The 24628-nt window shown below is 35.5% G+C and overlaps 1 protein-coding gene across 2 annotated transcripts in view; it reads right to left on the reverse strand.

Moving 5' to 3' along the window:
* Positions 1–24628, reverse strand: part of LRP1B (LDL receptor related protein 1B) — a 1832840-nt gene that overhangs the window by 1535910 nt on the left and 272302 nt on the right. The gene's annotated exons all lie outside the window — the stretch shown is intronic.

A 24628-nucleotide genomic window follows, 5' to 3' on the forward strand; every position in this document is an offset into this window, starting at 1 on the left:
AGAAAATGCAAATCAATTCCAGACTTTAAAAACAAACTACAACAAAAACAATCTTGCAGTTAAGTCTCCTTTCCTACCAAGTGAATCAAGTTACTTGACATTATGCAAGGCCTACGCAAACTAACAAGCCTCTCTGCCTGCACATCTCCACACTTACATGGCACTGGTCTTCTCTGCACCCTTTCACAGGAGAGTCCCCTTCCCCTGCTACTGTATACATGTAAAGCCTACCTTAAGTGTTACTTTAACCCTTTTCCCTGCCCCAGAGGAAAATAAACCACTCGCCATTTTGTACCATCTGTATTATTAAATATAAAACTCAATTATCGTACATAAAATATTGTACATATTATACTTGAGACCTCTGAATAAAAATCCAGACTGCTTTTCTGTATTTGTATTCCCACAATATCTAGCCCAAATAAAATGAAATGAAATAAAATAAAATAAAATAAAATAAAAATATTGGTTGAATTTTGCAGGCAAGGCTTCATTTTTTTTTTTAAGATTATTTATTTATTTGACAGAGAGAGAGTGAGAGAGCACAAGCAAGGGGAGTGGCCGGCAGAGGGAGAAGCAGGCTTCCTGCTGAGCAGAGAGCCTGATGCGGGACTTGATCCCAGGACCCTGGGATCATGACCTGAACCAAAGGCAGACGCTTAACCAACTGAGCCACCCAGGCATCCCTTCATTTTGACATCTAATTGTGAAATTTAGTTAGAAATGATCCAAAGAAGAAACTTAATTCAAACCCTTCCTCTAATTTTGGCCATACTTTTATCATTTCATATCATCTTGTATTTAGGATAATCAGGAAAAAATGTGCATCATAATTTGATTGCCCAAGTTTTAGTTACACGAATTCTTTGGGTAGCTTTTCCTAATAGCCATTTATTTTTACTCTCGTGTAAAATTGATAATTGTTCGTTGTTTTTGTCCACACTGTAATTTCTAAGGGTTTTCATTTTACAAACTTCTGTAATTTATAGCATCTACTTATTTATAGATCTATTTCTTCTTTCTGTATTGTAAATACCTTAAGGTTACAAACCACTTCTCATTTGCATCTTCAATGATTAATACCATACCTGACAAAGTGACTTAATAAATGCTAGCTGAATGAAAGAATTCATGCTGATACCAATTCAGTTATATAAAGATCGATACAAATATAGATAATAGTGAAATACTAATAGTGAAGCAGATACAGCCAAAGATAGAAACTTAAGGATAAATTATACATCTCCTTTTCTTCCTCAGAGAACTTACTGGTAAGGAGTATTGCTATTAAATTTAATTTGGATGTTGGTTGGTGCACAGTCCAATAATAATACCAATGTTAGTAATAATAGTAAATACACAGCCAATTTCCCAACACATAATAAAACATGTACCAAAAATATATCAGGCACTGTACTGTGTGCTTTGCATACTGATACCAACAAACCCATGCTATAGTTTATGATCTACCTTTATGAATGAGAAATCTGATGCTATAAAAGATTGAGAAATTTTCTCAGGATGACAAACCTATAAGAAATGAAGACAATTATTACTATCAAAACAATAAGGCAGGAGGGTGATGAAAAACAACCAAAGAGTGGTGGTCAGAGGCAGGAAAGAGGGTAGACGGATTAAGGGGAGGCAGAGGAAGAGAGAACATCAGGAAAAGCCCCTGGAATGATTTCTAACAGAGCAATCAGTTATTCAAGATTACCTTCTCTTTTCCCCTCTCTAGGGTTAATTTCATCCATATGAAAGTTTTTCTTTTTTGCTTTACAAACTCTTCTATAACCCTGAGCTTACTATAAAAGTTAAAAAAACACACAAATGAAATCTTCCTGAAATAAATGTCTTTTTTTCTCCTCAGATTTTTGTTTTATTTTTAAATATTCCTAATATCTATAGTGTTGTGTTGTCTTCCACTTTGTTGCTGTTGTTCACCGTAATTCTTTGGAATATGTTGCACTACTCCCTGGAGTCAGATAAGAACTAGCAACCTCAGCATCACTCTCTTCCTCCTCACATCTCAACCTCTTGAAAATATTGTGAGAGGTGACTGACATTGTGCCATAACCTTAGCATTCCAGGGCCACAAATAAGTCGATATATTCATATTTAATACAAGGATCACAGGAAATAGAATTAGCTTTTGGTTTTCTCTTAAACATGAAAAATATAACAGAAATGGAATCGCAAAATTCTGTCCTCAAATAATTGTCAAGTTAGTTTATAAATTGTGTAGAGGGTTGGGGGGGCGTAGAACTCCTAGTGGAAGATTTACAGGATGTATTTTCAGTACAAACATTACTTCTAAAACATGATGTGGAAAAGGGAAGTTGGCAGGTGTTTGTGTGAGATTCTTTTTTTTTTTTTTGTACATTTCTCTCACTTGCAATGTGCAGTACTTAAGCATCCTTTTCACTTTAGCATAAGAACATAATGCTTCACAATGTTAGAATTATAGCTAAATGCCAAATAGGCTTGTGTTTCTTATTTATATGTTTGTTTTCTAAAAAGCAAACAAACAGTTTTATTCATATATCACACGTGTCTTGAAAACAGTACTCTGCGTCTCCAATAATGCTGTATTCCTGTATTTTAGTTCATTACTGTTTATCTTTCATACTGATGCTTGCTGAGAATTTTAGTGACAAATCTACATGTGGCTTTTAGGGTGGGAGTAGGAAACTGTAAAACTTAAAAAGAAATTTAGATGATCTTCTAAAAATAAGATACATGTTCTTATAATTGTGCACCAATTTTTACCACTGTCCCAAAAATTAGCTATTTTTCCAGTAAGGCTATATTCACTGTACTTTTTTACTTTTATATTCAGTACATGTCAAATTCTTACATAATCCTACCATATTGATGGAATTACTCATCTTGGCTGTAAAAATTCAAACTAATTAAATTATTTAGTTCTTTAACCTTCCTAGAAAGTCTGAGTTAGATCTTTAAAGATGGCAAGGAGAAGCAATTTACCTTTACTGTTCTTCCTCCTACCACTTGCAAATCATCTATATTTCAAACCTGAGCCACTTTTCTAGTTAATGAAGTCAATGGCTTCATCATGCTGTGTAATTCACATTGGGCAATCTATATAATAAAAGCAGATGATATGGAATATTCCTAACGTTCATGAATATTACATGTTGAAAAATAATTAGATGGTAAAAATATAAATATAAATAAAAATAATGGAACACTAAAAAAATGTTTGCATGGCAATATATTACTTTTAAGAAGCTTACCTAGAGAAAATTTTAACAAACCGTTCTACAGTAATGATGATTTTCCAGAACATTTTGATAAGTATCATCATATTTGAGCTTCACAGTAACCTGATAAGATAAATATATTTTACACTCTACAAAAAAAAAAAAAAATCTCCAAGGAAAGTAAAGCCTGACATAGGACCAGTCTATATGGTAAATACGTCCTTTGTATGTTCTCTGCTTCTCTTTCTTTTACTACATTATTTTCCCATTTCAAATGCCATTTCCCATACAATACAATTCTTCTCCCTGCTTTCCTCTAGGTAAACAGATTTGATTTTGTACTTCAAAAAAATAAAATTGTATACAGTAAATTTTAAAAATAACATTTAAAAAATTCCTAGAGTGGGTAAAAATTCTCAAGAAGAAATGTCTGGTAATCTGATTTCTTTTTTTCTCATTCGTACCCCTGAATGCAGTTTTCATCAAAGCTCTGCCCTTGGCCCTCTTTGACAAGTTTATCTGTTGTCATGACCTCGACTGCCTTCTCTTTGCAAATGTCCCCTAAACCCTCTCTTCTTAATCCTAATTCCTGTTTTTTGAGTCCTAGACCTATAAAATTCCATCTTGAAATCTATTAGGGCCTCACACTCAGCATGCACCAAGCAGAACTAGTTAGTTTAACTCATCTAACATGGCATTTCCATATTTTGGCAGATGGCTGGTTCATTCCCACAGTCTGTAGAACTGGAAACCACTCCAGGCCAAGCAACCAAGACCTCTCCAATGTCTGACTAGCTCTTTTCACCATCCCTTTTTCAACTGCCAGTAACAGAGTTTTCACCATCAACATGTAGATACTCAAAAATTATTGTAGAAACAAAATTAGAGTTGCCTACGATTATTTCTCATATGTTACGAAGGTATACAACTTTTTAATATAAAAACGAAATTACAGATACCTAGTGTTGACCTAAATTATGTTTTCATATTGTAACTTAATCATAACTTAAACATGTCAAAATCTAGATATAAAATATCTCTGTGGATAGCTATACAATCATAAACCAAAACAAATTTGCAAATGAATACAAACTGAAGTATAAAACTTTTAAAATTATATTACTATAGTATGCAAAATGATAATACACTGCTAAAAACAAACATATTCTCATCTCGAGATGAAAATATGAATTAGTTGCCATATTATGAATTCTGTTGAATTTGTAAGCCTGCCTCACCTTATATTTCTCTTATTTCTCTATAGAAATTTATCAGAAATTCCATTTGGTTAATATGCATTATTTATACGTTAGCACCACTGTTGTGGTTTACTCATTCACCTACAACATTAAGTTATTAGAATTGGATGCCTATGTTACCATAAATGCAAATAAAATTTCAGCCACTGAAATCATGTAAAAATATATGGGTTATAACAGAGTCAAATTGATAGCTTGGACTAGACATGTTAATTTTGAGATTACAATAGAAATGAAAACACACTTTTTTTTTTTTTACCACAGCAACAGTTTTTATTTCTGTAAAGCAATTATCAACTTATGTATAAATGATTACAGTATTTGAAAACACACTTTGAAGCATTCTCTTAGAAACTATATCCACTACCCCCTTGATAGTCTGCAGAGTGATGTTGGAGAAACACAAGCCTACATTTCTTCGATAGCACCCTGGTATCTCTCACTATCACCACAATAAATTGTAGTAGATGGTTCCATGATGACTGAATACACCTTCCTTTCCCTATGTTCTCTACTGTGTCTTAAGCTCTGTCAATCTTTGAGCCTTAAGTAAGTGGTGAGTTATACGTGCATTATTTTTTTCTTTATATTTTATTTGTTTCACTTATCCTATCCTGCCAACTGAATTAGAAGCTACTTTTAGCTCTAGTTTAAATATTTACATATTTAGTTTAAATATTCATATTTAATCTCCTGTAACACCAAATATAGTGCTTTGTATCAGTTAGATATTTAGCTAGGAATTAATTCGTTCAGCAAATATTTATTGAGCCCCTATAATATAACCAGCAGCAGAAGGCACTGAGCATAGTGATGGACAAATTATACACTCTTTGCCTCAAGGAGTTTGTATTCTTTTTTTTTTTTTTTGAAGATTTATTTATTTATTTGAGAGAAAGAGAGAGAGAGCATGAGCAGGGAGAGGGGCAGAGGGAGAGGGAGAGAATCCCCAAGCTGACTCCCAGCTCAGTGTGGCACCCCACACAAGGCTGGATCCCAGGACCCTGAGATCATGACCTGAGCCAAAACCAAGAGTGGGACACTTAACCAACTGAGCCACCCAGGTGCCCCAAGGAGTTTAAATCCTGGTGGGGAAACAATCATTACGCAAATATGTGACATAATTCCTGATGGTTATAAGTGATAACACAAAAATGAAGACTGGTAAAGAGACTAAGGGGCTATCGTAGTTGGGGAGCTCAGGGAAGGTCTCGCTGAGAAGGTGGCACATGAGCTGAGAACAGCAGACTCTAGTTTCAGCTTTAACATTCATTTGTCAATTATGTCTTCCAATAATAGCCTAGTGCCTCTTATAGTGCAGATAAACTGTACTGCTTATTTTTGTGATAGGAGATCAAATAATTTTTATTATGGAGTCTATTATACCATCAAATCATCATATAAGCAGTGTGACTGGGCACCACTTTCCCCATTTAACGGATGATGAAACTGAGTCTTAGAGAAGTATCCAATGTAGTCTCCAGAAGTATTAACAAGTGGCACTCCTTATTGAGCTATCAATTAAACATAAAACTATCAGACTTCAGATTTCATCTTCTTCCCCTCACAGTACGTTACGGTGTTGGTGTGATGGCACCCTTGGTACTTCGTTACAACTTATAATAGAGGAAGACCATGGCTACCAGAGGAGTCCAAAACAGTATATTGCCTTAACCTAAAATGGCAATGTAGTTGATCTAATTGAATGTAAACATATAATCATAGCCTAGGAAACTTTCAGCATTTCCACATGAAAACAGTTGCCAACAGGAGAGAACTTCAGTGCCGGTAATAAGCAAGAAACTATAAGTTATGGAATTTGGATGCTCTGGATAAGCAGCAACTATAACAACAACAACAAAACTAAGTTTGAGATAAACAATCAAGTGTAAGAAAAATTTGACCAGTCCCAAGTATGAATGATGAGTCATGTAATTATTGTAAATGATTAAAGAGGTTAGCAAGACTGTTTGTGCTGAAGAACCAAATTGCATTTTAATTCATTTAAAGCAGGCTTTTGAGATTAAAACTAATAATTAAATCCTCAAGTTCATAGAACAATAGAAACTACTTTTAATTTCCTAGGATTAGAAATGTGTATCTTGTTTATTATAAAATATGTCTGCTTTGACAAAACATGTTCATAATTATCACAACACCAAATTTACACTGCTGTCTCATTTAATTCCTTGGAGATTTGAGACAGGGCCTTGAACAAGCTAGAAAGGGGTCTGCAATATGCACTCAACAACAGTGTTCAGACATTATTAAAATAGGGATACAGTCTTCCTTCTACCCAACCTTATTTGTTTTGTGTTAAGATCATGAGGGGATATGTATCTATGTATACAGATACATACACAGAAAGAGAAAGGAGGAATGTGGTGTGTTACATTAATATGACACATGACAAAACAGTTTATTTCTCTATGTTGACAGTGAATTTATTTACAGGACATCTTTGTTTTGCTAATGAAAATCTGGACCATTAAAATAATGCAGACATCTCCATTTTACATATGAAACACAGACTAACAAAGCCCTAGGAAAAGAGGTAATATCTTTCCTGTGCCAGAGATCTTCTTGACTCCTTTTTGTCTAATTGTGTGTTTCTTTCCTTCGGCATTATGATTATGTTTCTCCTCCTTGGCCACTCTATTTTGTGATTACTTACAACCAGAACTATGCCTTCCAAGGGATTTATGAAAGGACTCATTAGGGCTTATCAAGGGTATATCATCGAGGTAGAAGTTAAGTCCAAAAAGAGAGGGAAAGAGAGTGTTGAGGGAACTACCTTGTGGAATACCTAGTAAGTGCTATGTTAAGAATTTTACATAAACTCTTCCATTTAATCCCAAACTTATCCTGGAGCACCTGGGTGGCTCAGTCGGTTAAGCATCTGCCTTCGGCCCAGGTCAAGATCTCAGGGTCCTGGGATTGAGTCCAATATCAGGCTCCCTGCTCAGTAGGGAGTCTGCTTTTTCCTCTCTCTCTCTTCCCGTCTCCCCAACTCATGTTCTCTCTCTCTCAAATATATAAGTAAAATCTTTAAAAGAAATCCCAGACTTATCCTGTGAGAAAGACCAGATTTCCATTTCTCAGATGATGACCTGACACTCAGAGAGGTTAAATGAATTTATCCAAGGTCATACTGAGACAAAATGGTAGAGCTGGGATGTAAAGTCAGATCTCTGAATCCAGTTTTCCTCTAAACTAAGTTGTCACCCAGTAAAATGTGTTGTGTTGTGTTCTTCTGGACTTGACTGAACTCAAGTCTTCTGGAACAGTGGATGTAAATTTAAAGTTTTCCCATTTTGGCTCCAGCATTTCTAAGAATGAAGAATGATTCTTTATCCCATTCCACTGAGCAGGGCTGGAGAAGAGAGATAGGTGCAAAAATGTGTCACTAAAGATTGTAGTGACCACCTGAGGAGTGGGCCACAGGTCATGTTTTTATCCATAGAGACAGCTCTATCAAAAATTTCAAAATGTTAACTCTGATGTATGACTAAAAATTCCTTTCCTCAGCATATACACAGAATATTGTGCTTCCATTCCCTAAGTCTCTGCAGAGTAAAATGCAAAAATGGGGAAAGAAGAAAAAAAAACTTTCTTCTCTGTTTCTGCATTGCTAACGGCTCCCTAGAGTCTATGACTTCTTGATTATTTCCTAGTTAATATGGTCAAATACACAAAAATGATATTTAAACTATTCACAAAGAACAATTAAATATAGAAGTAAAAATAACTACCAAATTTCATATGTTCTAAGATGTATCAGTCAATAACAGTGGGAATGGGTCATAGTCTTCATATTCATTTACGTAATAACACTGATATGTAGAAAAGAGATATGACTTGTTCAGGAAAGTTAGAAAATAACAAGACAGTAATTTCAGTGCCTGAGCTTTAAAATGGAAACAACCTAAGTGGCCATCAATGGATGAATGGGTGAAGAAGATGTGATAGATATATATATATATATACACAATGGATTATTATTCAGCCATGAGAGAGAAGGAAATCCTGCCATTTCGTGACAACATGGAAGGGACTTGAGGGCATTCTGCTAAGTGAAATAAACCAGACAGGGAAAGACAAATATTGCCTGGTATCCATAGAAACAGAAAGTAGAAAAGTAGTCATGACCAGGGATGAGGGGGTGGTGGGTCGGGAATAGGAAGAGGCTGGTAAAACAGTACAAAATTTCAGATATAAGATGAACAAGATCTGAGGATGTAATATAAAGCATGATTGCTATAGTTGATAACACTGTATTGTACACTTGAAATTTCCTTTATTTAAAGACTTATTCATTTATTAGAGAGAGAGAGAGGGCATGAATGGGGGGGAAGGGACAGAGGGAGAGAAACTTCAAGCAGACTCCCCACCGAGCGTGGAGCTCTACCTGGGGCTCGATCTCACAACTCGTGAGATCATGACTTGAGCCAAAATCAAGAATTGGACGCTTAACTGACTGAGCTACCCGGGTGCCCCTGTGTACTTGAAATTTCTTAAGAGAGTAGAACTTAAATGTTTTCACCAATAAATAAATAAATAAATAAATAAATAAATAAATAAATAAAAGTGAGGTGATGGATGTGGCTGGAAATAGTTTTTCCATGGACCCCAAATTCCATTCGTTCCCTTAGATCAATAAAAGTAGCCCTCACATATTTAGTAGTCAATGAAAGAGAAATGTTACACAAAACTTAAGGAAATGAAAGGTTTTTACAGGAAATAATTTAAGAATATTTCAAAAATAGAAGAAACTAAGTCTAATGAAAAGCATCTGGCAACCACAAAGTTTTGAGACCCAGTCCCAGAAATACTGGTCTCTTATTTAATTAATATATTGTGCAATTTACTAAATTTCTTTGAATCTTGGTTTTATGTTCCAAAATGATGGGTACATACAGAATGCTTTCAGGAGTTACTTCCAGTTTTAAAAATCTACCTTTTACTACTACACTAGAACAAAATTAATTTTCCTAATCATATTTTCTCTCAGAGAAAAGAAGACAGTATCTACAGAAATGACTATTTCCACTACACTGTATGTTTTCAAATAAATAAGCCATGAGCTTATATTTAAAGCTGAAGCTTCCTGAATCTGTCAGTATCACTCACTTTTTGAGAGCTTACAAAGCAGAGGAGACCAGAGGGAAATGAGATTATCCAGTCATTTACCATTCAGTTGTAAAGTGTCAGCATTTACATTTTTATCAGCATTATGCTTCCGATGAGATTTAGGACACATTCCCTCTAAGCCATCTTGTCATATGACTAATATAAAAATACCGTGGTAGAAAACTTAGACTTTTTCTAGGTACAGTATTGTCACTTTTTAGACAGACAGGAACCTGAGACAGAGAGCTGCCCAGGTGAGAAGCAGTCCAATTGCCAATCCCATTTATTTTTGTTTTTTTTTTGTTTTTTTGCAATTTCAACCATCTGCACTTGTGACTTTTGATTTAAATTTCAAATTTGAAACTGTTATTTGTTTTCTCTTTTCAAAGCATCAAAATTCATATAGCATGCCTCTCCAAAATTAGTATTCATGTGGGTCTCTTGTTGTACCTCAGTTCCAGCTATTCCAAATTTGGTAAAATGTACCCTGTCATTTTTGCACAATGGAATACCAGACAACAGAAACTTAATGATTTATTCACAATGTTAGGGGGTAAGGATAAGGCTGTTGGCTAGTGTTGATAAACAGACTAGTGGTGGGGAAAAAATACTGACGTGATCTTTATCTGTTATTTAATGAAAGACTTAGGAAATATGATATTGCTAAATTAAAACTGGATTTGTCAAATCAAGGAAACTAAGGATTTATACCATGAACTTTTTTCACCTTTCTTAAAGTAATTAGTAAGGATTATGGTAATGCTCAAAAGCTAAATATCTGTAAGTTGATGAATTTAGCAGCCACTTTTAGGGGTATATAAGGAGCAAAATGTCAACACAGGTAACATATTTTACTGACTGATAACTTGAGGCCTATATTTCAAAGTAATCACCAATAGACAGGAATCTTTTACTTAGAGATAACTGAAACTTACTAAAAGCTTTGAATGAAAAACCTATATATTTAACATGCAAACATTAATTGATGCAAAATCCATCAATTGGATTTTGTTACACTCCTCTTGAAGGAGGCAAGAAATAAAAAAATTAAGTTTGGTTGAAGAGTTAGTCAAATATAGATGAGACAAAAATCATTCAGTGTTTGGACCATACCTGGTATTTATCCAGTTATCTATACCAGCACTGCTCAATAAAACTTTCCGTGATTATGGGGGCGCCTGGGTGGCTCAGTCGGTTAAGCGACTGCCTTCAGCTCAGGTCATGATCCCAGGGTCCTGGGATCGAGTCCCGCATCAGGCTCCCTGCTCAGCGGGAAGCCTGCTTCTCCCTCTCCCACTTGTGTTCCCTCTCTCGCTGTCTCTTTCTCTCTCTCTGTCAATTAAATAAATAAATAAAATCTTAAAAATAAAATAAAATAAAACTTTCTGTGATTATGGAAAAGATCTATATCTGCACTCTTAATCTATAGTAGCCACTAGTCTTGTGTAGTATTGATCAGCTGAAATTTGGCTAGTGCAACTGAGAAACTGAATTGTTTCTCAGCTTTACTGAGGCTTAATTGACAAATAAAATTGCAATATATTTAATGGATACAATATTAGTATTTGATTTATGTACACAATGTAAAATGAATACCACAATCAAGTTAATTAACACATCCATCACCTCATATAGTTACCTTTCTGTGTGTGCATCATGAGAACAGTTTAGATCTAATCACGTAGCAAATTTTAAGTATACAATACAGAATTATTAACTAGTCATCATACTGTGCACTGAATCCGAAGAACATATTCATCTTATAACTGAAAGTCTGTACCATTTGGCCAATGGCTCTCCATTTCCCCTATGCCCCACCCCTTGGCAACCGCTTTTCTAGTCCCTATTCTGTAAGTTCAAATTTATGTGTGGGTGTGTGTGGTATTTTATATTATTTTTTATTTTTTTACTTAGGTATAGTTGACACACACTGATACATTAGTTTCAGATGTACAACATAGTGATTTGACATCTTTATACATTATGCTATGCTCACCACAAGCGTAGCTATCCTCTCTCCCCAAACAATGCTATTACAATATCACTGCCTATTTCCCTATGCTATACCTTTTATTCCCATGACTTATTCATTCCGTTACTGGAAGCTTGTATCTCCCACTCCCCTTCACGCATTTTTCCCATTGCCCCACCACTCTCCCTTTGGCAACCATCAGTTCGTTCTCAGTATTTATAGGTCTGATTCTGCTTCTTGTTTCTTTATTAATTTGTTTTGTTTTTCAGATTCTACATATGAGTGAAATCATACGGTATTTGTCTTTCTCAGTCTGACTTATTTCACTTAGGGTAATACCTTCTAGGTCCATCCATGTTGTCACAAATGGCAAGATCTCATCCTTCTTATGGCTGAGTAGTATTCCACTGTGTATATATCACATCTTCTTTATCCATTCATATATTAATGGCGATTGTCAATAATGCTACAATAAACACAGGGGTGCATACATCTTTTCAAATTAGTGTTTTTATTTTCTTTGGGTAAATAACCAGTAATGAATTCATTGGATCATATGGTATTTCTATTTTTAATTTTTTGAGGAACCTCTATACTGTTTTCTACTTTTTGTTGTTGTTGTTTACATTCCACATATAAGTAAAACCATACAGTGTTTATCTTTATCTGTCTGATTTATTTTATTTAGCAGAATGCCCTCAAGGTCCATCGATGTAGTCACAAATGGCAGGATTTCCCTTTTTTGTCCTGAATAATATTCCATTTATATATTTCACATTTTCTTTATCCATTTTTCTGACAATAGACAGGTTGTTTCCATGTCTTTGCTATGGTGAATAGAGCTGCAATGAACATGGGACTGCAGATTATCTTTTCAAGATAGTGATTTAATTTACTTTGAATATATACCTAGAAGCAGAACCGTTGCATCAAATATTAGTCTTATTTGTAATTTTTTGAGGAACCTCCATATTGTTTTCATAATGGCTCTAACAACAGTGTACGAGTGTACGTTTTTCCATATCCTAACCAAAAATTATTATCTCTTATCTTTTTTTTAAGATTTTACTTATTTATTTTAGAGGGAGAGAGAGAGCAGAGAAAAAGGGAGAGAATTCCAAGCAGACTCTGGCTGAGCACAGAGCTCAACGCAGGCCCCGATCCCACAGCCCTGAGATCACGACTTGAGCTGAAATCAAGAGCTGGAGGCTTAATCAACTGAGTCACCCGGGGGCCCCTCTCTTATCTTTGTGTTAACAGATATCCTAACAGGTGTGAAGTGATACTTCATTGTGGCTTTGATTTGTATTTCTTTGATGATTAGTGATCTGGAGCATCTTTCATATACCCGTTGATCATTTGTACAACTTCTTTGGAAAATTGTTAAGTCCTTGCCCATTTTTTCATTAAGTTATTTAGTTCACTGCTACTGTGTTGTAAGAGTTCCTTATGTATTTTGGATTTTAACCCCTTACTGGAAATTTGGTTGGCAAACATTTCCTCCCATTCAGTAGACTGTCCTTTCATTTTGTTGATTGTTTTCATTGCTGTGCAGAAATTTTTAGTTTAATGTAGTGCCATTTGTTTTTTGTTGGGTTAGGTTTCAGTTTGGGATTTTTAGGTTTTTTTGTTTGTTTGTTTCTTTGTTTTTGCTGCCTGTCCTTTTGGTGTCATGGCCAAAAAAATCAATGTCAAGGAGTTTCTTCCAATCCATGAACAAGATATATCTTTGCATTTGTTTGTATTGTCTTCAATTTCTTTCATCAATGTCATAGTTTTTGGAGTATAGGTCTTTCACCTCCTTGGTTAAATTTATTCCTAGGTATTTTATTCTTTTTGATGCAATAGTAATAAGATTATTTTCTTTATTTCTCTTTCTGCTATGCACATATTAATATAAACACAACAGATTTCTGTTATATTAATTTTGTATCCTGCACCTTTATTGAATTCATTTATTAATTTTAATAATTTTTAGTGAGCTCTTTAGGGTTTTCTAGATATGATATCATGTCATCTGCATATACTGACAGTTTTACTTCTTTCTTATCAATTTAGATGCCTTTATTTTTTATTGTCAGATTGTTGCATTTAGGACTTCCAGTACTATGTTGAATAAAAGTGACATAAGTGGACATCTTTGTCCTGATCTCAGAAGAAAAGCTTTCAGTTTTTAGTCATTGAGTATGATATTAGCTGTGAGTTTTTCGTATATGGCCTTTATTATGTTGAAGTATATTTCCTCTAAACCCACATTGTTGAGAGTTATAATAAATGGATGTTGCATTTTGTCAAATGTTTTATTTTTCTGCATCTATTGATATAGTTGTATGGTTTTTATCCAGATGATCAAATGATTTTTGTCCTCATTTTGTTAATGGGGTATAACACATTTTGTTGTACGTTGAACAGTCCTTGCATGGCAGGAAAAAATCTCACTTGATCATGGTGTCTGAACTTTTTAATGTTCTTTCAAATTAGTTTTCTGATATTTTGTTGAAGAGTTTTGCATCTAGGTTCATCAGGGATATTGGCCTATAGTTTTCTGGCTTTTATTTTGTTTAGTGTCTATATCTCACTTTGGTATCAGGGAAATGAGTAAACTCATAAAATAAGTTTGATAGTAGTCCCTCCTTTTCAACTTTTTGGAAGAGTTATTAATTCTTCCTTAAATGTTTGGTAGAATTTAAATTTGGTAAAGCCATATGGTCTTGGACATTTTTTTGTTTTGTTTTTGGGAGATGGCAGGTTACTGATTTAGTCTTCTTATGCATTGGTCTGTTCAGATTTTCTATTTCTTCCTGATTCAATCTTGTACGCTTGTACGTTTCTAGTCTATTTTGTCTGGTATAAGTATAGCTACCCTTGCTCTCTTTTGGTTTTCATTTTCACAGAATATCTTTTTCCATCCCTTCACTTTTAGTCTATATAAACCTGAAATGAATATCCTGTAAAGAGCATCTCTCTCTCTCTTCCCCCCTGCCCCTCTCCCCCTCTCCCTTTCCTCTCCTCTTTCTCTCTCTCTTTCATCTATTTAGCTACTCTGTGTCTTTTGATTGGAGAATTTAGTGCACCTACATTTAAAGTTACTATTTATAAGCAAGAGCTTCCTGCTGCCATTGTGTTCATTGTTTTCTGGGTGTTTGGTAGATCCTTTGTTCCTTTCTTTCTCTCTTTCTGTCTTTTTTTGTGATTTAATGATTTCTGCTTTATTTTCTTTTTCTCTTTTGTGTATCTACTATAATTTTTTGCTTCGTAGTTACCTGAGGCTTACATAAAACATTTTATAGCTGCAGAAGTTATTTTAAGCTGATAACTACTGATTGCATACAAAAGCTCACACTTTTATTCCACTGACTACATTTTATGATTTGATGTCACATTTACATATTTTTACATTGTGTACCTATTAACAAATTATTGTATTTATAGTCACTTCTAATACTTTTGTCTTTTACCCTTTATAATAGAGTTAGGAGTGATTTACATACCACCATTACAATATTAGGGTATTCTGATTTTGATTATATATTTACCATTACCAGTGCTTTCTTCAATTTTTCATTCTTTTTTTTTCTTGTTTTGCTCCTCTCATTGGATGATTTCCACTGAAATGTCTTTGAGTTTGCTGTTCCTTTCTTCTACCTGATCTAGTCTGATGTTGACCCCTCTACTGAATTTTTAAATTCAGCTATTGTACTCTTCAGCTCTATGATTTGTTTGGTAATTTAAAAATATTTTCTCTTCTTGGCTTATATGTTGCTCTCCTGATCTCAGTGGTCACCTTTATGGACACTATTTTGAATTCTCTGTTGGGTAAATCATTTATCACCATTCATTAGTGTTGACTTCTGAAGATTTATTGTGTTGTTTTGTTTGAAACATATTCTGTATCTTCAATTTCCTTTAGTCTTTGTGTTGGTTTCTTTAAGTTTGATAAAACAACCACCTCTCTTAGTCTTAATATGGTCTTTTGTTGAGATGAACCTTGCTAATCAGCCTGGCCTGAGATTCTGGGTGCCACTCAAGTTTTGTTTTTTTGTTTTGTTTTGTTTTTCCTTTTCCAAATAGCTGGGTGGTGGTGGTGGTGGTGGTGGTGGTGGTGGTTTTGTTTTGTTTTCTTAGGGGCACCCAGGAGATTCATGTGTACCAAGTCTCATCATTGCCCTCAAGGTGGGGGAAATGCCTACATGCATATTCAAGTTCCCAAAGGACTACTAATTGCCTGCCTTGTCAGTTCCCATATCAGACTAATTGAAACCCAACTTTGGGCAGCTGAGAAAGTCAAGATGTGACAGGCAGGCCTTTATCAGGTAGCAACTAGAAGGTGGGTGTTTTTGCCTACGTACTCTGCACTGAGCCAGAGTGAATAGACACTGGGAGTGCTTGTACTGAACCCTATTAGCTCCTAAAGCTGAGTGATTTAGGATCCAGTCCAGCCAGTGGCAGCCATAGAAGCTGGGACACTGGATGTATGAACAAACTCCTTTCAGGAAGAAGCGAGAGACTTGCTTTATCAATGGGATAAGCAAGAGGGAGAAAGCACAGAAGTTCCCACATGCCCATTCGGGTTCCTGGAAGATTAAAAAGAAGTCTCACCTTTTGGCAGCAGTGTGCAGTCAAACCCTGAAGGAAGAAACCTGGAGCCTTCATTTTTTTGCCTGCTCCCTCTGTGCTGAGATTAGGGGGATAGCCAGGGGAAGAACTCATATGCCCATTTAAAATGCCCAGTTATTGTTTAATGTGGTTCTGTTAGATTGATAAATTTTGAGCCTTGTTGGCTCTTTGAGCTCAGTGATTTGGGAACCCATCCCTCAGGTGGCAGCCATAAAAGTAGGGGTGCTAGATATGTAGACAAGCTCCTTCCAGAAAGAAGCTGGAGATTTGATTTTAATACTGGAACAAGGCATAGAGAGAAAACCAGGGAAGTGCCCATAAGCCTCTTCAGTCTCCTGGAAGGATCCAGCCAACTCCCACATGCAGGTTGATCAAAAGCCTAATCCCAAGGCATCAGCTGAGAAAATATGCAGTCAAACTCCTTCCAGGGAGAAACTAGAAGCCTTGAGGTTTTCCCTGCTCCCTTTGTGCCAAGCCTGAGGGGTAGGAAGGATACTCCTGGGAGGTGATCATACCTCTTAAAAAACTGCCCCTTTGTTTAATTATGTGATCTGGGGGACTCATGAATGCTGAGGCCTAATGACTCTCTGAGCTAGCTAATTTGGGAGCCAGTCACTCAGTGCAAGCCATAACAGTTCAGGTGGTAGAAATATGGGCCAAACCATTCATTCCCCAGGGAGAAACTGGGAGCTTGGGATTCCCTCCCAATTATAAGGCACTATGCTGAAAGGTGGCATTTGTGGTACAAGTGCATCTGCACTTTTTCTACCCGTTTCTATGTGAGTATTTTCTGTAACTTACCATGCAGGAATCATTCAAATAGTTTCTGGATTTCTCTTAGAGGGAATTAATCCATGTGAAGCCATATATTTGGTGTTTCCGTGGTTGGAGGTAAAGTCAGGAGCCCCTATTCTGCCACCTGGCTCCTGCTATCTGAATTTTTAATTTTAACTGTTTTAAATTTAAATTTACATTTACATTTAACCATATGTAGCCAGTGGCTTCCACATTGGACAGTGCAGTTCTATATTGTCTTTATCTATTGTTATGTATGATAATATGCAAGTTCAGAATAAAGATTCTAACATACTCTCAAATTTCAAAAAACAAATATTTTGGAGGTGCCTGGCTGTCTCATTCAGTAAAGCATGTGACTCTTGATCTTGGGGTCACAAGTTCAAACCCTATGTTAGCTGTAAAGCTTACTTTAAAAAAAGAAAAAAAAGAAAAGGTATATTTACCCAAAATTATATTATTAACTGAAAAGAAACCCAGACTAACATTTTTTTTTTTAACATTTTCAAATGCATATAATCAAATAAGGAAAGTTGCCTAGGTGACTTATGGTATGTGCCTTCAGCAAGCTACTCATTATTCTAAGGGTTATTTTTCAATACCTTGAGAGATTGAAATAATTCGCACATTACAACAATGTTATAATGACTAAATGAAATAATGTGTATGTATGACTCATCAGGCAGAATTCCAGACACAAAATAGGTATTAGATAAATTTCTCAATTCTCAACCAAAGTATATTAGTTATACAAAGATTTATCACACACACAAAAAGTTCCTCTTTTCATTTAAATGCATTTTAATCAAAGAGATGAAGAAGAGAAGTTTAGCACAATATCATTTTTTCTTTTATTAACTATAACTGTAGAAATTACAGTTAATAACAACTGTAAGTTTTTAAATGAGAGACCATGGATTTGTTCTGCTTTGTTAATCATCAAATTCTTGTGTTTAGAACAGTTACAGCTCTATATTAGCCATTCAGTAACAATTGTTGAGTAAAGAAGGCATAAACAAATGTGTAATCATACATAAGTTCTTCAGATTTCAGAGTTTCAAAGTCACTGTAATGATTTAAAGTTCAGAACACAGCTTTAGTTATTGTCCCTCCTCGTTCATAACCAGTCTCTCTTAATTTTGTCACTTTTTCTTTCAAAATGTCTTTCATTTTCATTCTTCCTCTCAACTAATGAGGCCATGTCTCTATCCTGATGACCCATCCAAAAAAATGCATTAACTTCTAGCTGCCAGCCTCAATCCTGGAATCTCACCATTGACGCTCTGCTCCATAGCAGCAATCCATCCTGGGGTGGGTGGCAATAAGTTCACTGGTATAGGGTCAGCAAGAATTATTACTTGGAAAGAGGGACCAATGTTTGTAAATATTTTGGATGCAAGAAGTCCTAGCCACAGCAATCAGACAACAAAAAGAAATAAAAGGCATCCAAATCGGCAAAGAAGAAATCAAACTCTCACTCTTTGCAGATGATATGATACTTTATGTGGAAAACCCAAAAGACTCCACCCCAAAACTGCTAAAACTCATACAGGAACTCAGTAAAGTGGCAGAATATAAAATCAATGCACAGAAATCAGTGGCATTCCTATACACCAACAAGACAGAAGAAAGAGAAATTAAGGAGTCAATCCCATTTACAATTGCACCCAAAACCATAAGATACCTAGGAATAAATCTAACCAAAGAGGCAAAGAATCTGTACTCAGAAAACTATAAAATACTCAGGAAAGAAATTGAGGAAGACACAAAGAAATGGAAAAACGTTCCATGCTCATGGATTGGAAGAACAAATATTGTGAAGATGTCAATGCTGCCTAGAGAAATCTACACATTCAATGCAATCCCTATCAAAATACCATCCACTTTTTTCAAAGAAATGGAACAAATAATCCTAAAATAGCCAGAGGAATGTTGAAAAAGAAAAGCAAAGCTGGCAGCATCACAATTCCGACTTCCAGCTCAATTACAAAGCTGTCATCATCAAGACAGTACGGTACTTGCACAAAAACAGACACATAGATCAATGGAACAGAATAGAGAGCCCAGAAATGGACCCTCAACTATATGGTCAACTAATCTTTGACAAAGCAGGAAAGAATGTCCAATGGAAAAAAGACAGTCTCTTCAACAAATGGTTTAGGGAAAATTAGCCACATGCAGAAGAATGAAATGACCATTTCCTTACACCACACACAAAAATAGACTCAAAATGGTTGAAAGACCTAAATGTGAGACAGGAGTCCATCAAAATCCTAAAGGAGAACACAGGCAGCAACCTCTTCGACCTCAGCCACAGCAACTTCTTCCTAGAAACATCACCAAAAGCAAGGGAAGCAAGGGCAAAAATGAACTACTGGGACTTCATCAAGACAAAAGGCTTTTTTGCACAGCAAAAGAAACAGTCACGAAAACCAAAAGACAACCGACAGAATGGGAGAAGATATTTGTAAATGACATATCAGATAAAGGGCTAGTATCCAAAATCTATAAAGAACTTATCAAACTCAACACTCAAAGAACAAATGATCCAATCAAGAAATGGGCAGAAGACATGAACAGACATTTTTCCAAAGAAGACATCCAAATGGCCAACAGACACATCAAAAAGTGCTCAACATCGCTCGGCATCAGGGAAATCCAAATCAAAACCTCAATGACATACCACCTCACACCAGTCAGAATGGCTAAAATTAACAAGTCAGGAAATGACAGATGTTGGTGGGGATGCGGAGAAAGGGGAACCCTCCTACACTGTTAGTGGGAATGCAAGCTAGTGCAGCCACTCTGGAAAACAGTGGCTGTTTTTGGGGTTCCTCAAAAAGTTGAAAATAGAGCTACCATATGATTCAGCAATTGCACTCCTGGATATTTACCCCAAAGATACAAATGTAGGGATCTGAAGGGGTACGTGCACCCCGATGTTTATAGCAGCAATGTCCACAATAGCCAAACTATGGAAAGAGCCAAGATGTTCATTGATAGATGAATGGATAAAGAAGAAGTGGTATATATATACAATGGAATATTATGCAGCCATCAAAAGGAATGAAATCTTGCCATTTGCAATGATGTGGATGGAACTGGAGGTTATTATGCTGAGCAAAGTAAGTTAATCAGAGGAAGACATGTATCATATGATCTCACTGATATGAGGAATTCTTAATCTCAGGAAACAAACTGAGGTTTGCTAGAGTGGGGGGGGTGGGAGGGATGGGGTGGCTGGGTGATAGACACTGGGGAGGGTATGTGCTATGGTGAACACTGTGAATTGTGTAAGACTGTTGAATCACAGGCCTGTACCTCTGAAACAAATAATACATTATATGTTAAAAAAAAAAAAAGAAGAAGAAGATAGGAGGAGGGGAAGAATGAAGGGGGGAGAATCAGAGGGGGAGACGAACCATGAGAGACTATGGACTCTGAGAAACAAACTGAGGGTTCTAGAGGGGAGGGGGGTGGGGGCATGGGTTAGCCTGGTGATGGGTATTAAGGAGGGCATGTTCTGCATGGAGCACTGGGTGTTATATGCAAACAATGAATCATGGAACACTACATCAAAAACTAATGATGTAATGTATGGTGATTAACATAACATAATAATAAAAAAAAGAACCATATAGCTTAAGAAATTTTTGATCACACAAAAAAAATATTTTAGATGCAAACACATGTAAGTATATATTTATGAAAGATATTCATATCTGAAGGCAAGTAGGGGAGCAGTGCCTTTGCTCTGTTTTTAAATATAAATCAACTTATAGTTATATATATATATGTATGTATGTATAAAATAGAGGTGTCACTCTTACTTGCTTACATTCACATTTTCTCTCCAGTAAAGAAAACGAAACCAAGTTGCTGTCCCAGCACAGGAACAAGTTCAAGTCCAAACTTTTCTTATCTCTGCTACAGAAGACATGGGGGGGTGTACCTTTTTTGAAAAACTTTCATGTCAGATTTCACAGTGGAAAACATACTAAAGAGTTGATGATATAAAATACTTTCACGTCTCAGGCGCCTGGGTAGCTCATTCAGTTAAACGACCGACTCTTGGTTTCAGCTCAGGTTGTGATCTCAGGGCCATGGGATTGAGCCCTGTGTCAAGCTCCAGAGTCTGCTTGTCCTTCTCCCTCTGCTCCTCTCTCTCTGTCTCTCTCTCATAAATAAATAAAATCTTTAAAATAAAATAAAATACTTTCACTTCTCCTTATGAACTGCTTTCATCACAGCATTCTTCAGATTAAGAGCCAAATATTTTCTATTGCTCACTGTATTAATTTTATCTCATTTTCACTTTGAAGGTTATCTGTATACCAGTCCCGCTCTGACCTTTATAGCCTTACTTTCTAACATCCTCACAAAACTCATCATTCATAGTAGGCAAATCCATCCCTCATTAATACATAAACACTGACCATTCTTGAATAAAATATTTCTAGTCAGTTTTATTCATCTAACAATTTAAAACCTATCAATGAAGTCCTTCTACTCCCACCCTGTTCGACAGGCCCTCCCTGTACTTGACCTCTTCTGAGGCTTACTGAACACTCAGAATCTTGCACGGTTTACTCCTGTTCCATGTGTTGGTCACCCTTATTAAGGTGGAGGCCCTTTGGCATCTAGAGCCTTAAAATACATTTTCTCTGAACTTTTCCTTTTTTTCTATGTTTCCACAATTGCTCAGCTTACAATTGGGATTATTTTTTAATCCAATTTCTTACATGTTTTCATTTGCTAAGTGAACATTACTCAGTTCCTATTTTTTTTTCTTAAATCAAATAGGCAAAGACTATTTTCTAATTGCGGTTATTGTGGGAATGAATAAAGTTATTTCAAAGCACTTTATGAATACACAAATGGCCTACAAACAAATGAAAATAATAACATTTATGCCTTAGTTCTAGGTTAAAGAATTATACCCATGAAAAGCTTTAAAGATTCCAGTTAAATGAAACAATCCATGTATTTGATACATAATAGGTTCTTAGCACATGATCGTTGAATGTCAAATCATGCAAGACTATACATAATGCGACACAGCATGATACAAAAACATCACAACTGAAACTAGATAAATCTGTAATTTTAATCTTAAAAAGTGTTTCCTCTATGTAGCATAATAGAGGCCATATAGATCTAAATATCTCCACTCATACTCCAAAAGTCATATAGATCAGAAAAGAAAAGAAAACCACTTGTCACCTACAGTTGCATATAAGTGGGAGATTAAAAATACCAAACACTTCAAATGATGTTCAAGCAGGGGGAAAATACCCCAAAAATAGTCAGCTCAAGTATATGCTAAAACAGAGTATGTGGGGAAAAAAGAGAAGGAAACAAACCTAACAGTTGGAACACAGACTCATTCTGACAAAGAGAGATTCTCAGAATTCATAAGACCAAGTCAGAAATTTGATGGATGACAGCATTAGCTTATTGTGGAACAGAAAGGCAGGGCTTTAAAGGTCAAAGGACAAGAGGTGGTCTGGGACTATCAGTCTTGTAAGCAACCCTTCTAGCAGAAATAGAGGTAACTTGAGAAATAAAGTCTCCCTGAACATCTGGAAAAGAAAGAATAAATATTCACATATGTATATATATTTATTACCTTGAATCTGAAATCCAAAATATCAGAACTAAACTGGATTTTAAAAAGGAAGTCATGGGGCAGGTGGGTGGCTCAGTCGTTGAGCCTCAGACTCTTGATTTCGGCTCACATCATGATCTCAGGGTCTGAGATTGAGCCCTGCGTAGTGGAGCCTGCCTAAGATCCTCTTTCTCCTTCTGCCCCTCCCCCCATCCCTGCTTGCATTCTTTCTCTCTCTCTCTTTAAAAAAAAAAAAAAAAAGGAAGTCATGATATGTGTTGACTGAATTTAGGTAGGAAAGTGAAAAAATATCTCAGAAATGAAGACTAAGTCCAAGGTTCCCAGAAAAGGAATGTTTGACTTAAACTATAATAAAGAACACTTAGTAACAGCTGAGAATTATTAAAGAGAAAATGATAGATATAAAAGATTTAAATGAGTGGATATATGTAAAATTGGTTTCCTCGGAGAAAAGAAAAGAAAAAACAGAGAACTAATATTTAAAATCATAATCTAAGAATTTTTCTTCTGGAAATACAAAAAGTTCTAATTTAGCATTTTAAGTATCCTAAATATTACTGGAAAAATTAATCCAGAAAGTCTAACTCTGAGACATATTCTAATAGAATAGATTGTAAAAATAAAAAAAATCTGGGCTATTCAGTAAAATAAGCAAGTCACTTGTAAAAAGATGAAAATCATGAGGCATTATTTCTCTATAGGAACATACAAAGAAGATAACACTGGATTAACACATTTTTAAAACTTAAGGAAAGAACCAACTCAAGGCCCTATTATCCAGCCAATGTTTCCTTCAATTTTCATGGCTACCCAAAAGCATGTTTAAACATCCAAGAATTCAAGGAATGCTGAAGTCAAGTGCTTCCTGAGGAATCTACTAGAAACCTTATTTCATATACTCCAAAGACAATTGGGAAGAACCTGGCAAAGGACAAAAAGTGAGCAATTATTGTGTTAATTTCAGATTTATGATCAAAATATAGGTGGGGACAAGGTGAAAGAATAATATATAATTATTACATGTCCTGACAAAATAGAAACATTTCAATTAAAATAACAACAAAGAGAGAGATAAAGGTAAATTAGTATGACCTCACTGATTATTGCTTCGAACTTTGAACTTTCCTTTCCAGGCTTGTTTTTAGTAATTGTATAGGCAGAATAATTCTAAAATTATCGTGTGTGTATTGTAGGAAAGGCTACATAAGAATATATTGATATTCTTGGAAATCAGAGTTATCACTGTGGGAAAGGAAAGTACAAATCAGAAGAAAGTTGAGGAAAACCCCTGGAGTAGAATTTGAATTGGAGGTATGAGTATGACCTCATAATTAGAAAAAAAAAAAAAAAATCCCACAAATATGGTGTGTGTGTGTGTGTGTGTGTGTGTGTGTGTGTGTGTTAGTTCTCTAGCCTTAAAAGAATCTAAAAGTAATGACACTCCACTAGCAATTAACATACTTAGTGCCCAGTTCTTGGCTTCTAAAAGGAATCGGGTCTCTTTAGAGAAATGATGATTTCAAGTCTGGGGAGTAGAAGTACAAACTGAAAATGGAATATATTCTAGGGCCAGAAAATCAAAGAAATCGTAATGACTAGTGGGAACGTGTCAGAAAAATCAAAGGAGCTAGCTTTGCCCAACTGAACAAATTTGGGTCAAGTTTTTTCTAACTTTATATTGATGTATGACACACAAACAGAAAAATACCAACTTAAAAATAAGGGCATTATTTGGTGAAATTTCATTGTAAGAACACACTCTTTTAACCAGACCCAAACCAAGAAATAGAACATTATTAAAACATTAGAAGCCATATTCATACATCATCAAAAGCTACCACTCTCCTGACTTCTAACAGCATAGGTATTTTTTTGTCTGTTTTGTAACTTATGGAATCATACCGAATATACTCTTTTGTGTCAGACTTATTTTAATTGGTATTATTTTTGTGTGATTCACCCATATTGTTGTGTATTGGAAATTATTCATTCTGATTGCTGT

This window comes from Halichoerus grypus, chromosome 4 (genome assembly GCF_964656455.1).
Source record: "Halichoerus grypus chromosome 4, mHalGry1.hap1.1, whole genome shotgun sequence".
Classification (NCBI taxonomy): domain Eukaryota; kingdom Metazoa; phylum Chordata; class Mammalia; order Carnivora; family Phocidae; genus Halichoerus; species Halichoerus grypus.